The following is a 13,838-nucleotide window of genomic DNA, read 5'->3' as shown; positions in this document are numbered from 1 at the left end:
GGTGAAGCTTTGATTTTGCATGTTTGAAAGTTTGAATCTTTTCGTGGTCTTGTATTTGCTTGACATGTTTTTCCCATCTTTCCTTTATGCATTCTCTTGGCTTTTCCGTTGAGGATTTCTAAGGTTTTATTGTCGCTTATGGTTTTTTCCTGCCTGATACTTGATAAAAATCTGCGTCTGTTCCTTGCTTTGTTTGGAGATTTGCTTTTTGTCCGTTCTTGAAAAAGGTTGCATCTTTAATGGTCTCTGCTTGGCGTGTTTGGTAGTATGTAATGATTTTTTGTGTTTCTCCTTGAAGAAAGGTGTTTGCTGTTTTTTGAATTTCTTTTTGAGACATGCTGGGATGTAAGCTTGTAGATTGATTTCTGGAAACCTTGCTTTGTTACTGCCTCTAAAGGATGCCCCAGGACTTTGGTTTGAGTCTTGGGGTTTTCCTTTTCTTTGTTTCATCACCTGAGAAGTATTGACCGAGTTGTTTTCTCCCTTTATCCGAGATATTTATAGTAACCCCATCTTCTTTTCTTACTTGTAGGATTAGTTGGCCTCATGTCTTCTCGCAATAACGTTGTAGAGATGTCTTCCAAAGTTCTCGAGGGGATGTCCGATTGGCTGGACTCCCTTGTTTTGTTGTGGATGCTGAGTTTTGCACAGAGCTGAGGAAGTGCCATAGGATTTGTGGTAACAATGCCCGTGAGGAGGATTATGAGCTTGTTGCTCCTGATTCTGACGAGAGAGTTTGTTTTCCGACTTCCGTTGAGGGAGAGCGTCCCTTCTTTTATGCTTATGAATACTTCTTCAGTCAGTTGAACGTTACTTTTCCTTTTACTACTTTCGAGACCGACCTGTTGTGGTCGTGTAACATTGCCCCATCCTAGCTTCACCCAAATTCCTGGGGTTTTCTTAAAAATTTTCAGCTTCTCTGCCGAGAATTAGATGTAACACCCTCTCAAACTCTTTTCCTTTACTTGTTTGTTTCCGCCAAGCCTGGCAGTTCTTCAAAAAATAAAGCTTCCTGGGTTTCCTTCAGGTCCGCCCAGGGCCATAAAGTTTTTGCTATGTATGACGAGTCCTTTAAGCACTTCAAGAATTACTTCTTTAAGGTTCGTGCTGTCGAGGGGGGCCGCCCTTTTTTTCTTGATGAAAATGATGAGCCTTCTTTCCCTCTAGAGTGGCAGAAGGATGTAAGAGTGTCTCGCTATACCTGGGAGATGCTTGATGATGTTGAGCACGCCTTTGTTGTTGTTCTTGAGGATCTCTGGGGGAAACCACCCCATCTTGATACAAAAAGTTTTTTGAATGACCCGTCCTTGGTTCGGACTATTTTGGGTACTTGTCTGACTTGTTTCTATACTTGTTTCCCCCTTTTTTTATTGGATTTGTAACTCTTTGTTGTGGCTGATTTTGTATTTGCAGAGATGTCAAAGAACAATGACCCCATGAAGGCCTTTAAAAAGGCAAAGAAGGCCACTGCTGCTCTGAACATCTCGGCCAAGGTGGCCGGGGAGGTATCTTCTCAGGTCCCATTAAAGCCTCCTGTGCCGATTTCTCCTGGGCCGAGGAAAGCAATTCCTACTCCTCAGTTTTGTCAGGTCGATCCACTACAGACCTCGGTCGTTGCTTCTGGCGCTCCTCCTAGTAAGAAGCAGAAAGTAACTGAGCCTTTCAACCTTGACGCTCCTGACTTTGATCCGATCGAGTTTGTAGATCAACAAATCGGTCCTTATGGCGCCCTTTTTATGGATGACGTCTCCCTTCTTCAGCATTTGGATTATGTAGCTCGAAGTGGTATTAAGTTGGCACACTTGGGAGCGGCCCTATATCGAACTGCTCAAAGTCTTCCTCTCCATGCCACCAAAGCCTTTATGGAGGAGGCCGAATGGGAGTTTGATCGGATAAAGGGCTTGAAGGAGGAGCTCGAGGTGAAGGTGGCCAAGTTGGAAAAATATCTGAAGAATGAGAAGGCAAGTTCCCTTTCTTTGGCTGCCTCTGTAAGGCTGGCTGAGGATACGGCCCTGAGACATAAGGATAGTTATGTCACATCTTATCGGGAGGGGATGCGTCTGAAGGAGGAGTTGGAAAATGCCCGAGCTGATTACGCCGAGCTCCAGGGTCATCTTGTTGGCAGTGTAACTGCTGCCTATGAGAACTTGAATGAGCAGGATCGAATTATTGCTCCTGAGGTTGACCTTACTCTCGTCAGCCTGGACAACGTTGTGAGGGATGGTAAGATTGTCCCTAATGACTAGGATGATGATAATGCTGATCCTCCCCCTGTGCCTTCTGTCAAAGTGTCGACCTCCTCGGTTCCTCCCGTTATGTCTGATCCGGATTGCCAGATTCTGAATCGGGATGATGGAACTGTAGATGCTGTGCCTAGTCAGACTCGTCCTCCTTCTCCCCGTACCGATGCTGCCGGGAAGGCTCCCGATCTTAGCTGATCTTCTTTCTAAGTATTTGTGTAAATAGCCCGGTTTGTGGTCTTTTGAACTATTTATTGTTTTGTTTAACTGCTGATGCTTTTTAGTTGCCTGCCTGGCAACTTTTTATTTTCAAAAACAAAAGTAGCTTTCTGAGGCTGATTTTGGTGGCCTCTTGAAGTTTTATCATACTTATGCTTTTATGGTGCTTTAATATGGTATCTGTTGGAATCTTGCTGCTTGGCCTCTTTAGATTGCTTTCGTACTTATTGTTTGTAGCTTGGATCCTTTTGAGGCCGTGACTGTAGGGGGTCCGATTTGTTTCTCGGTTTCCTCGCTTTTGTTTGTATTTTTAGCGCCTCATAACCGATTTCTTTATGTTGGTCCCCTTCTACGTTATTTTTGAAATCCTCTTTTCCGGACCTTTGTCAGGTCTCTTTAAGGGATTACTTTTATAACTTATCTTTGTAGGAGACTGACTTCGCTAGGTCGATCTCTTCCTAGTTGTTTTTGTAATCCTCTTTCTTGGACCATTGTTAGGTCTCTTTCAGGGATTACTTTTACAACTTGTCTTGTAGGAGACCGACTTTGTTAGGTCGATCTCTTCTAAGTTGTTTTTGTAATCCTCTTTCTTGGACCTTTGTTAGGTCTCTTTCAGGGATTACTTTTACAACTTGTCTTGTAGGAGACCGACTTCATTAGGTCGATCTCTTCTAAGTTGTTTTTGTAATCCTCTTTCTTGGACCTTTGTTAGGTCTCTTTCAGGGATTACTTTTACAACTTGTCTTGTAGGAGACCGACTTCATTAGGTCGATCTCTTCTAAGTTGTTTTTGTAATCCTCTTTCTTGGACCTTTGTTAGGTCTCTTTCAGGGATTACTTTTACAACTTGTCTTGTAGGAGACCGACTTCGTTAGGTCGATCTCTTCTAAGTTGTTTTTGTAATCCTCTTTCTTGGACCTTTGTTAGGTCTCTTTCAGGGATTACTTTTACAACTTATCTTGTAGGAGACCGACTTCGTTAGGTCAATCTCTTCTAAGTTATAGCAATTCCTCTTAATAGGGTTGGCCAGACCTCTTTCCAGGGATTTGCTGATAACTTGGGTTGACTTGGTCTGACTTTTTAGTATCGGCCAGTCTTTTTTAAGTTATTATATAGCAATCCATAAGACCTCGTCAGGTTCTTTTTGGGATCACTTTTGATAACTTCTTGCATTACTTTGTGTTCATCTTTGCCGATTTGTAGATGGTGGTTTTTTTGTCCCGGTTTGATCGATCTTTTAGGTGAATCGCGTTTTTACCTTTGTCGGTCGATCATTCCTATCGAGATCGTACAGTGAATCTGTTCTTCACTTTCTGTCGATCTGTTGCTTTATAATCGGACGATGAAGGCTTCAGATTAATGCATCTTGGGAATTTGTAGAATATCTGAAATGTATTTTATTTAAAGGAAGTGCATATATATATATATATAGGCGGGAGTTTTTTGTACCCTTAAGTCTCAATCTTGACGCCTCATTAAAAAATCTTTTCAGGAAAAAGAGTGCATCTTGAGATCTTTTACCTTTCCTAGCTATAGTACCTTCTTACGTTACAAGCGTTCCATGATCTGGGGAGTTCCCGTCCCTCGAGTTCGGATAGTCTGTAGTAGCCCTTCCCAAGCACTTTTGTGACTCGCTAGGGTCCTTTCTAGTTAGCTGCCAGCTTTCCTTCTCCAGGTCGAGTTGTTCCAATATCATTTCGGATTAAGATAAGATCATTCTCCGTGAAATCTCGTGGCACTACCTTTTGATTATACCTGGAAGCCATTCGCCGTTTTAGTGCTTCTTCTCTGATCCGAGCTCTTTCTTGGATTTCTGGAAGTAGGTCAAGCTCTTCTCTTTGGAGTTAAGAATTGGTTTGTTCATTGTAGTGGACTACTCGGGGAGATCCTTCTTCGACCTCTATTGGAATCATTGCCTCCACTCCGTATGTTAATCGAAATGGTGATTCGTTTGTGGTAGAATGGGGGGTTGTTCGATACACCCAAAGGACTTGTGAAAGTTCCTCGGCCCAAGCCCTTTTTGCTTCTTGCAGTCTCCGTTTCAGTCCGGCCAATATGACTTTGTTGGCCGCTTCGGCTTGTCCATTGGCTTGGGGATGTTCGACGGAGGTGAACTGGTGTTTTATATTCAAGTCGGCCACTAGTTTTCTGAAGCCTGCATCTGTGAATTAGGTGCCGTTGTCTGTGGTGATGGAGTAAGGTACCCCGAACCTAGTAATAATGTTCCTATATAGGAATTTCTAGCTTCTTTGGGCAGTGGCGTTGGCTAGGGGTTCTACCTCGATCCATTTTGTGAAATAGTCTACTCCTACTATGAGGAATTTTACTTGTCCCGATCCCTGTGGGAAGGGTCCGAGAAGGTCGAGTCCCCATTTTGCAAATGGCCAGGGTAAGGTCACGCTGATGAGCTTTTCTCGTGGGGCGATGTGAAAGTTGGCATGCTTATGACATGGTGGGCATGTCCTTACAAATTCTGTAGCTTCTTTTTGTAGAGTTGGCCAATAGAATCCCGCCCGAAGTACCTTTTTGGTGAGAGCTTGTGCTCCGAGATGATTACCACAAATACCGCTATGCACTTCCTCCAGGACTTCCTTTGTGCTGGAGGTCGGTACGCATTTTAACAATGGTATTGATATCCCTCTTTTGTACAGGGTGTTGTTTATGATAGTGTAGTACTGTGCCTCCCTTTTCAACCTCTTTGCCTCCTTTTCATCTGTAGGGAGCGCTTCTGTTTTGAGGTAGTTAATTATGGGGGTCATCCATCCTTGATCCCGACCTGTTATGGCTAGGATTTTTTCTTCTTCCGATATTGATGGGTTCTGCAGTATTTCCTAGATGAGGCTTCTATTGTTGCCCCCTGGTTTGGTGCTGGCTAGTTTTGAGAGTGCGTCAGCTCGGGCATTTCGCTCGCGGGGTATGTGGCAGATCCTATATTCCCCGAGTTGTCCGAGTTGTTCTTTGGTTTTATCCAAATATTTTTTCATGGTAGGATCTTTGGCTTGGTAGCTTCCCGTTATTTATGAGGTAACGACTTGTGAGTCACTGTAGATGTTGTGTTTCTGAGCTCCAACCTCCCTAGCTAGCTTCAAACCAGCTAATAACGCTTCGTATTCCGCCTGGTTGTTTGAGGCTGGGAATCCAAATTTCAGGGAAAGCTCAAGTTGGGTTCCTTGGTTGCTTTCGATTATCACACCTGCACCGCTTTCGATTTTATTCGAGGAACCGTCCACGTATATGTTCCACTCTATGGGGATTTTCGTGGTGTCTGTGAATTCGGCGATGAAGTCGGCTAGGTATTGTGATTTAATGGCTGTACGCGCCTCGTATTGGACGTCAAACTCGGACAACTCGATTGCCCACTGTAGGATTCTTCCTGCTAGATCTGTTTTCTGCAATATCCCTTTTATGGGCTGGTTGGTCCGAACTTTAATGGTGTGCGCTTGGAAGTATGGGCGAAGTCGTCGGGATGTGAGTATCAGAGCGTAGGCAAAACTTCTCTATTTTCTGGTAGTTCAACTCTGACCCCTATAGTGCTTTACTAATGAAGTAGACGGGTTGTTGTCCCCCTTCATCTTCTCTAATTAGTGCTGAAGCTATTGCCTGACTTCCTACTGCGAGGTACAGTATGAGTGATTCTCCCTCTTGTGGTCGAGATAGGATAGGTGGCTGTCCCAAGAATTCTTTGAAGTCTCGGAAGGCTTGTTCACATTCCGTTGTCCACTCAAAGTTCTTTCCCTTCCTTAAGGTAGCGTAGAAGGGGAGGGATCTTATTGCTGACCCTGCTAGGAATCTGGACAAGGCCGCCAATCTCCCATTGAGTTGTTGTACCTCTTTGACGCAGGTTGGGCTGTTCATGTTGAGTATGGCCTGCCATTTATCTGGATTTGTCTCGATTCCTCTTTGTGTGAGCATAAAGCCCAAGAATTTACCTGCTTCCACTGCGAAGGTGCATTTAGCCAAGTTGAGTCGCATGCCGTGCTTTCGTATGGTGTCGAACACCTGAACCAAGTCTGTTAGTAATGTCTCTTCACTTTATGTCTTTATCAACATGTCATCCACATAGACCTCCATGATTTTTCTGATGTGGTCTGAGAAAACTTTATTCATTAGCCTTTGATAAGTGGCTCCCGCGTTCTTAAGGCCGAAAGGCATTACGATGTAGCAATAATTTGCTTTTGGTGTGAGAAACGAGGTATTTTCTTGATCCGGTGGATACATTGGGATCTGGTTGTACCCTGAGTATGCATCCATGAACGAGAGATACTTATATCCCGATGAGGCATCTACTAGAGCATTGATGCTTGGGAGTGGATAAGGGTCTTTTGGGCAGGCTTTGTTGAGGTCGGTGTAGTCGGTGCACATTCGTCACTTCCCATTTGACTTTCTCACCAAGACGATGTTTGCTAGCCATAGTGGGTATTTAACTTCTCTTATGAACCCTGCCTCTAGTAGTGCTTGTACTTGTTCTTCTACAGCCTGAGACCGTTCTGGCCTAAGTTTCCTTCATCTTTGTTGTACCGGCCGGGATCCCGGGTAGACTGCCAACTTGTGGCTCATTAGTTCGGGGTCTATGCCTGGCATGTCGGCAGCTTTCCATGCGAAGAGATCAACATTATCTCGTAGAAACCGAATTAGTGATTCCTTTGCGTCTCCTTTCAGGATCGTGCCAATATTAGTTGTTTTATCCGAGGTATCTCCGATCTAGACTCTTTCTATTTCTCCTTCGGGTCGTGGGCGGAGTTCTTCTCGTCTCTAAACTCTGCCGAGTTCGATTGTGTGGAACTCTCCTCCTTCGCCTCGGAGGTTTAGACTTTCATTATAACAGCGATGCGCCATCTTTTGATCTGCTTTTATTGTAGCTATCCTTTTTGCAGTTGGGAATTTCATACATAGATGTGGAGTTGAAACTATTGCGCCGAGTTGATTTAACGTTGTCCGACCTATTAAGGGATTGTAGGCTGAGCTTACGTCGACCACGATATAGTCTATCTTGAGTGTTCTGGATTGGTTCCCCTTTCCGAAGGTTGTATGTAACAATATGTATCCCAGTGGCTGTACTGGGGTATCTCCAAGTCCGAACAAGCTATTCGGGTATGCTCTTAGCTCTTTTTCTTCTAAGCCAAGCTTGTCGAAGGCAGTTTTGAATAAGATGTCAGTAGAGCTTCTTTGGTCAATTAATGTACGGTGGAGGTTGGCGTTTGCCAATATGATTGTGATGACCATGGGGTCGTCGTGTCCTGAGATGATTCCGGATGCATCTTCTTTGGTAAACGTGATTGCTGGGATGTCTGGCGCCTCCTTTTTTCCTTCGACATGGTATACTTCTTTGAGGTGTCGCTTGCGGGATGATTTGGAGATTCCTCCTCTAGCAAATCCGCCGTGTATCACGTGGACGTGTCTCTCCGGTGTGCGGGGTGATTGTTCAGACCGTCCGACATCTTCATCCCTTCTTCTTTTTCTTGGTTCTTCGTCCCGATTGGCCAAGAACCGATCTAATTTTCCTTCCCTTACTAATTTCTCTATGACGTTTTTCAAGTCAAAGCATTCATTGGTGGAGTGTCCTCGGACTCGATGATACTCATAGTATTCGTTCCGATTTCCTCCTCCCCTTTTGTCTTTGAGTGGCCGAGCTGGGGGTATTTTTTTCGTATGGCAGACTTCTTTGTAAACATCTACCAAGGATATCCTAAGAGGAGTGTAGTTATGATATTTTTTTATTTTCTCCCCAGAGCGATCTTCCTTTTTCTTGGATTTTTTATCTCGGCAGGCAGAACCGAACCTCGAGGCTTCCCTAAGTTGAGAATTCTCCTCCATGTTGATGTACTTCTGCACCCGTTCTTGTACTTCGTCTAGGGATGCTGGGTACTTCTTTGATATAGATTGGCTAAATGGTCTTTTTCGTAGGCCATTTATGAGCCCTATGATGGCAGCTTCTGTTGGTAGACTTTGTATGTCCATGCATGTTTTGTTGAATCTTTCCATGTAGTTACGAAGACTCTCCTGATCTCCTTGCTTGATTCCTAGTAGGCTGGGTGCGTGTTTGGCTTTGTCCTTTTGTATGGAAAATCTGGCCAGGAACTTTTTGGTCAGGTCGTCGAAACTCAAGATGGATTTTGGAGGTAGGTTGTCGAACCATCTAATGGCTGTCTTAGTAAGAGTTGTTGGAAAGGCTTTGCAGCGAACTGCATCCGAGGCGTCAGTGAGGTACATCCTACTTCTGAAGTTGCTGAGATGGTGGTTGGGGTCCGAGGTGCCGTCATACAGAGTCATATCCGGAAGTTTGAAGTCTTTTGGGATTTTGGTCTTCAAAATTTCCCTGGTGAATGGATCTTGATCTTTGTGAGAGCTATCCTCTGGGGTGGATCGAGTAGCTTTAGTTTTGAGATCAGCTTCGAGTTTCACAAGCTTATCTTCTAATTCTTGACGCCACCTTATCTCCCGATGCAGATCCTCTTCTTTTTCGCGTTGATGTTGGGCTTCTTTCTCAAGTTGCTTTAATCGATCTTGAAGTGCTTCTATCACCCCCAGATTTGATGAATTTTTGTCTCCATTGGATTCCGGAGTATCTTTAAGTATAGCATCCATGTTCTTGTGCGGCGTTCTATCTTCCAAACTTGAGTCATGGTCGTTGTCATGGTCGTCCACCATGGTGTTGGGATGACTTCCAGGTTCCCCGGCAATGGCGCCAATGTTTCGAGGGTTACCTGAAACTGTAGGTCGATCTCGGTCGAGATCTTCTGTGTTGGTCGGAGCCGACGTGTCCGGCAGGTGTATAGCGGCCGGAGCTGGTGTGTCCGACTTGTGGAACTAAAAGTGCTGCTGATCCTTCATCCCCGGAGGGTGGGGGGTACCTGCAAGGGACTCCGATGCTTAAGTTAGCAAGGATATTAAGCAGGTATTGAATAGGATCAGAAATATGAGTTATACCTGGGTGCTCCAGTGTATTTATAATGGTGAGATGTGGCCTCTTGTGGATAAGATAAGTTAGTTATCTTATCTTATTTTTATCTTATCTTCAAGTGAGGTCATCTTATCTTCAAGGGAACCGCCCTTCTCTTGTAGGCTTGGGCTGCCTTAGGATCTGGGGCATGTTCTTCTATTTGGGCCCTTTGTTTGGGCTTTCTCGTGACTTTGGCCGAGCTCTTTGAGAAGAGGTCGGATTGTCCTGACCTGAAGAGGTCGGTCGCTTTGTCTGTAGAATATTCCGGGTTGGACAACTCGACCCAGGTAATGAACAATTTCCACTTAGGTCCATGATGGAGAAAGGGAGATGATGTGGATTTATTTTATTATATTTATTTAAAATTTTTTTCGAAAAAATAAAATAAAATAAAATAAATTAAATTAAATAAAAAAGATTTGAAAATATTTTATGAGGATTTTCAAAAAGTGAGGAGAGAGAAAGTGGTTAGGATGTTTTTGAAAAAGATATAATTTTTAAAAATTATGAATTAAAGGAATTAAAGGAAAAGATATTTTTTATTTTTGAATTTTATTATGAAAGAGAAAAACACACAAAAGACACAAGACTTAAAATTTTTAGATCCAATGCTCCTTGTTTTCGAAAATTTTGGAGGGAAAACACCAAGGCACACCAAACTTAAAAATTTTTAGATCAAAACACAAAGAAGACTCAAGAACACCTTGAAGACTAACAAGAACAACAAGAACAAAAGAAAGAACACCAAACTTAAAATTTTTAGAAAACAAAAATAAAATTTTCGAAAACTAAAGAAAAATTAACAAGAGAACACCAAACTTAAAATTTGGCACAAGATTTAATCAAAGAAAAATTATTTTTAAAAAAGTTTTAAAAGGAAGATATCCAATTACCAAGAACACAAACACAACGCTCTAGCCAACTGAGCTATAAATTTAACATATTTTAAAAAGATATTTTTAATATATATAAATTTTTTGAAGACTGAAATTTGAAAATACACAAGAAAAATAAGAAAAGACACAAAACAAGACAAACTAAATATCAAACAAGAAAGATAGCAAGAACAACTTGAAGATCAAGTAAGAACAATGAACACAAACTCAAAAATTTAAAGGAAAATAAAAACATGCAGTTGACACCAAACTTAAGATATGAAACTAAACTAAAAAAAAGGCTCAAAGAAAAATTAAAAACTAATGAAGAAAAATAATATTTTTGAAAGATTTTTAAAAAGGAATAATAAAAGATGCAATCCTAGTGACTTTAAATCAAAAAGACAAATTTTTCCTAATCTAGGTAACAAGATAAACCATCAGTTGTTCAAACTCGAACAATCCCCGGCAACGGCGCCAAAAACTTGGTGCACAAAAATTACACTCACACTATGTAATTCTGCACAACTAACCAGCAAGTGCACTGGGTCGTCCAAGTAATACCTTACGTGAGTAAGGGTCGATCCCACGGAGATTGTCGGCTTGAAGCAAGCTATGGTTATCTTATTAGTCAATAGTGGTTCTTAGTTTTAATTATGAAAAGTGAAAGAGCATGAAATGAATACTTGTTACGCAGTAATGGAGAATGAGTTGGAGTTTTGGAGATGCTCTGTCCTTTGAATTTCTGCTTTCCTACTGTCTTCTTCTTCACGCACGCAGGTCTCCTTCCATGGCAAGCTGTATGTTGATGGATCACCGTTGTCAATGGCTACCAGCCGTCCTCTTAGTGAAAAGGATCCATGTACATAGCTAATCGTCTGTTGGTTCTCACTAATGTTGCAATAGGATCCATTGATCCTTTTGCGTCTGTCACCACGCCCAGCATTCATGAGTTTGAAGCTCGTCATAGTCATCCCTTTCCGGATCCTACTCGAATACCACAGACAAGGTTTAGACTTTCTAGATCTCAGGAATGCTGCCAATTGATTCTAGCTTATACCACAAAGACTCTGATCTCACGGATTCGAATGCTCTGTTGTCATGAGAGGCAGTCAAACTCGTGAGCCAGGAACCCATGAGACATACATTCAATCTAAGGTAGAATGGAGGTGGTTGTCAGGCACGCGTTCATAGGTTGAGAAAGGTGATGAGTGTCACGGATCATCACATTCATCATGTTGAAGTGCGAATGAACATCTTAGAATAGAAACAAGCGTGATTGAATAGAAAACAGAAATAATTGCATTAATTCATCGAGACACAGCAGAGCTCCTCACCCCCAACCATGGGGTTTAGAGACTCATGCCATCAAAGATACAAATTCAGATGTAAAATGTCATGAGGTACAAAATAAATCTCTAAAAGTAGTTTTTATACTCAACTAGTAACATAGGTTTATAGAAAATGAGTAAACTAAGATAGATAGTGTAGAAATCCACTTCTGGGGCCCACTTGGTGTTTGCTGGGGCTGAGCATTGAAGCTTTCACGTGTATAGGCTATTCTTGGAGTTAAACGCCAGTTTGTAACCTGGTTTGTAACTTGTTTCTGGCGTTTAACGCTAGAATAGGGCAGAAAGCTGGCGTTGAATGCCAGTTTGCGTCATCTAAACTTTGGTAAAGTATAGACTATTATATATTGCTGGAAAGCCCTGGATGTCTACTTTCCAACGCTATTAAGATCGCGCCATTTTGACTTCTGTAGCTCCAAAAATTCCATTTCGAGTGCAGGGAGGTCAGAATCCAACAGCATCTGCAGTCCTTTTTCAGCCTCTGAATCAGATTTTTGCTCAGGTCCCTCAATTTCAGCCAAAAAATACCTGAAATCACAGAAAAATACACAAACTTATAATAAAGTCCAGAAATGTGATTTTTGCATAAAAACTAATAAAAATGTACTAAAAAGTAGCTAGATCCTATTAAAAACTATATGAAAACACTCCCAAAAAGCGTATAAAATATCCGCTCATCAAACCACCTGTAGAATTGTCTAATGACATTTTAGTCATGTCAGAGAGTTCTTCATAGAAAATGTGCACCCTGATCCAGTCTGAAAACATGTCTGGAGGACACTTCCTGAGCATCAACTTGTACCTCTCCCAGGCTTCGTAGTGGGACTCACAATCCCCCTGCATAAAGGTCTGAATATCCGTCCTTAGCTTAGTCAGCCTCTGAGGGGGAAAGAACTTGCTCAGAAACTTGTTGACCTCCTTGTCCCAAGTGTCCAGACTCTCCTTGGCTTGAGCATCAAGCCACTGCTTTGCTATATTCCTCACAACAAATGGGAAGAGTATTAGTTTATAAACTTCAGGGTTCACTCTATTAGTTTTCACAGTATCACAAATCAGCAGGAAGTTGGCTATGAACTGATTTGGATCCTCCTAAGGGAGTCCATAAAACTGACAATTTTGTTGTACCAGAGTAATCAGCTGTGGCTTTAGCTCAAAATTATTTGCTCCAATGGGAGGTACAACAATAATATTCCCATGGAAATCAGGAGTAGGAGCAATGTATGAGACCAGGGTCCTTCTAGATTGCTCATTTCCATTCGGATCCATGGTGATTTCCTTCCTTTTTCTGCACACACAAACGGAAAATAAAAAAGAGTGAGAGTCTCTATGTCAGAGTATAGAGAACTCCCAGTGAGATATCCTAGGTAAAAAAGAAATAAAATAAAGCAGAGCAAGCTATTAAACTAAGAATTTTGAAAAAAAAAACAGAAAAAATTAAACCAAAATTTTTGAAAATTAAACGATGAAGAATATTAAAGTTTTTGGAAATAAAAAAAACACTAAAGGGACAGCAAACTTAAAATTAGAAATTAAAAAAAAAATAAACAAAACCTAATTAAAAAATTTAACAAAAATTAAACAACGAAACTAAGAAAAATACCTAATTTAAGCAACGGCGCCAAAAACTTGGTGTGGATTTAGAATGTCCACAATTGAACCGACAAGTGCACCATGTCGTCCAAGTAATACCTCAGGTAAGTGAGGGTCGATCCCACGAGGACTGAGGAACTGAGCAACAATGGTAAGCTGATTGGCTTAGTCAGGCGAACATAAAAGTTGATTTTGTGGGTTTTAAGAGCATTAAACACTAAATAAAAAGTACAGAAAGAAAACAACGCATTTGATGTAGAAATCAATGAGATAAATAGTTAACGTATGAGAGATGTTTACTTTTCCAGATCAAGTTTTCCTACCAACTATTTTAATCATGTAAGATTCATTTCATGGCAAACTGTAATTGACTAAACTCTAATCTCTTAGTTATTTAGTCTCCTCTAACCTTCATCAACCGCCAATCTCTTGGTCACTTGATTCTGATTAGAGGGTTAAGTTCAAATCTAGTTTATGGCCATAAAAACCCTAATTACCTAAAGCTAAACGAATTATATGTCACGTATCCATATTAGTTCAAGCAATTAGTAATTTAGGAGGAATTTACTTTCAAGCTATGTTCACGTGCGAAACCTCTCCCAAGGGTCACAAGAACACATCTAGAA

Source organism: Arachis hypogaea, chromosome 9 (assembly GCF_003086295.3).
Source record: "Arachis hypogaea cultivar Tifrunner chromosome 9, arahy.Tifrunner.gnm2.J5K5, whole genome shotgun sequence".
NCBI lineage: Eukaryota > Viridiplantae > Streptophyta > Magnoliopsida > Fabales > Fabaceae > Arachis > Arachis hypogaea.
This window is presented reverse-complemented; position numbering follows the sequence as displayed.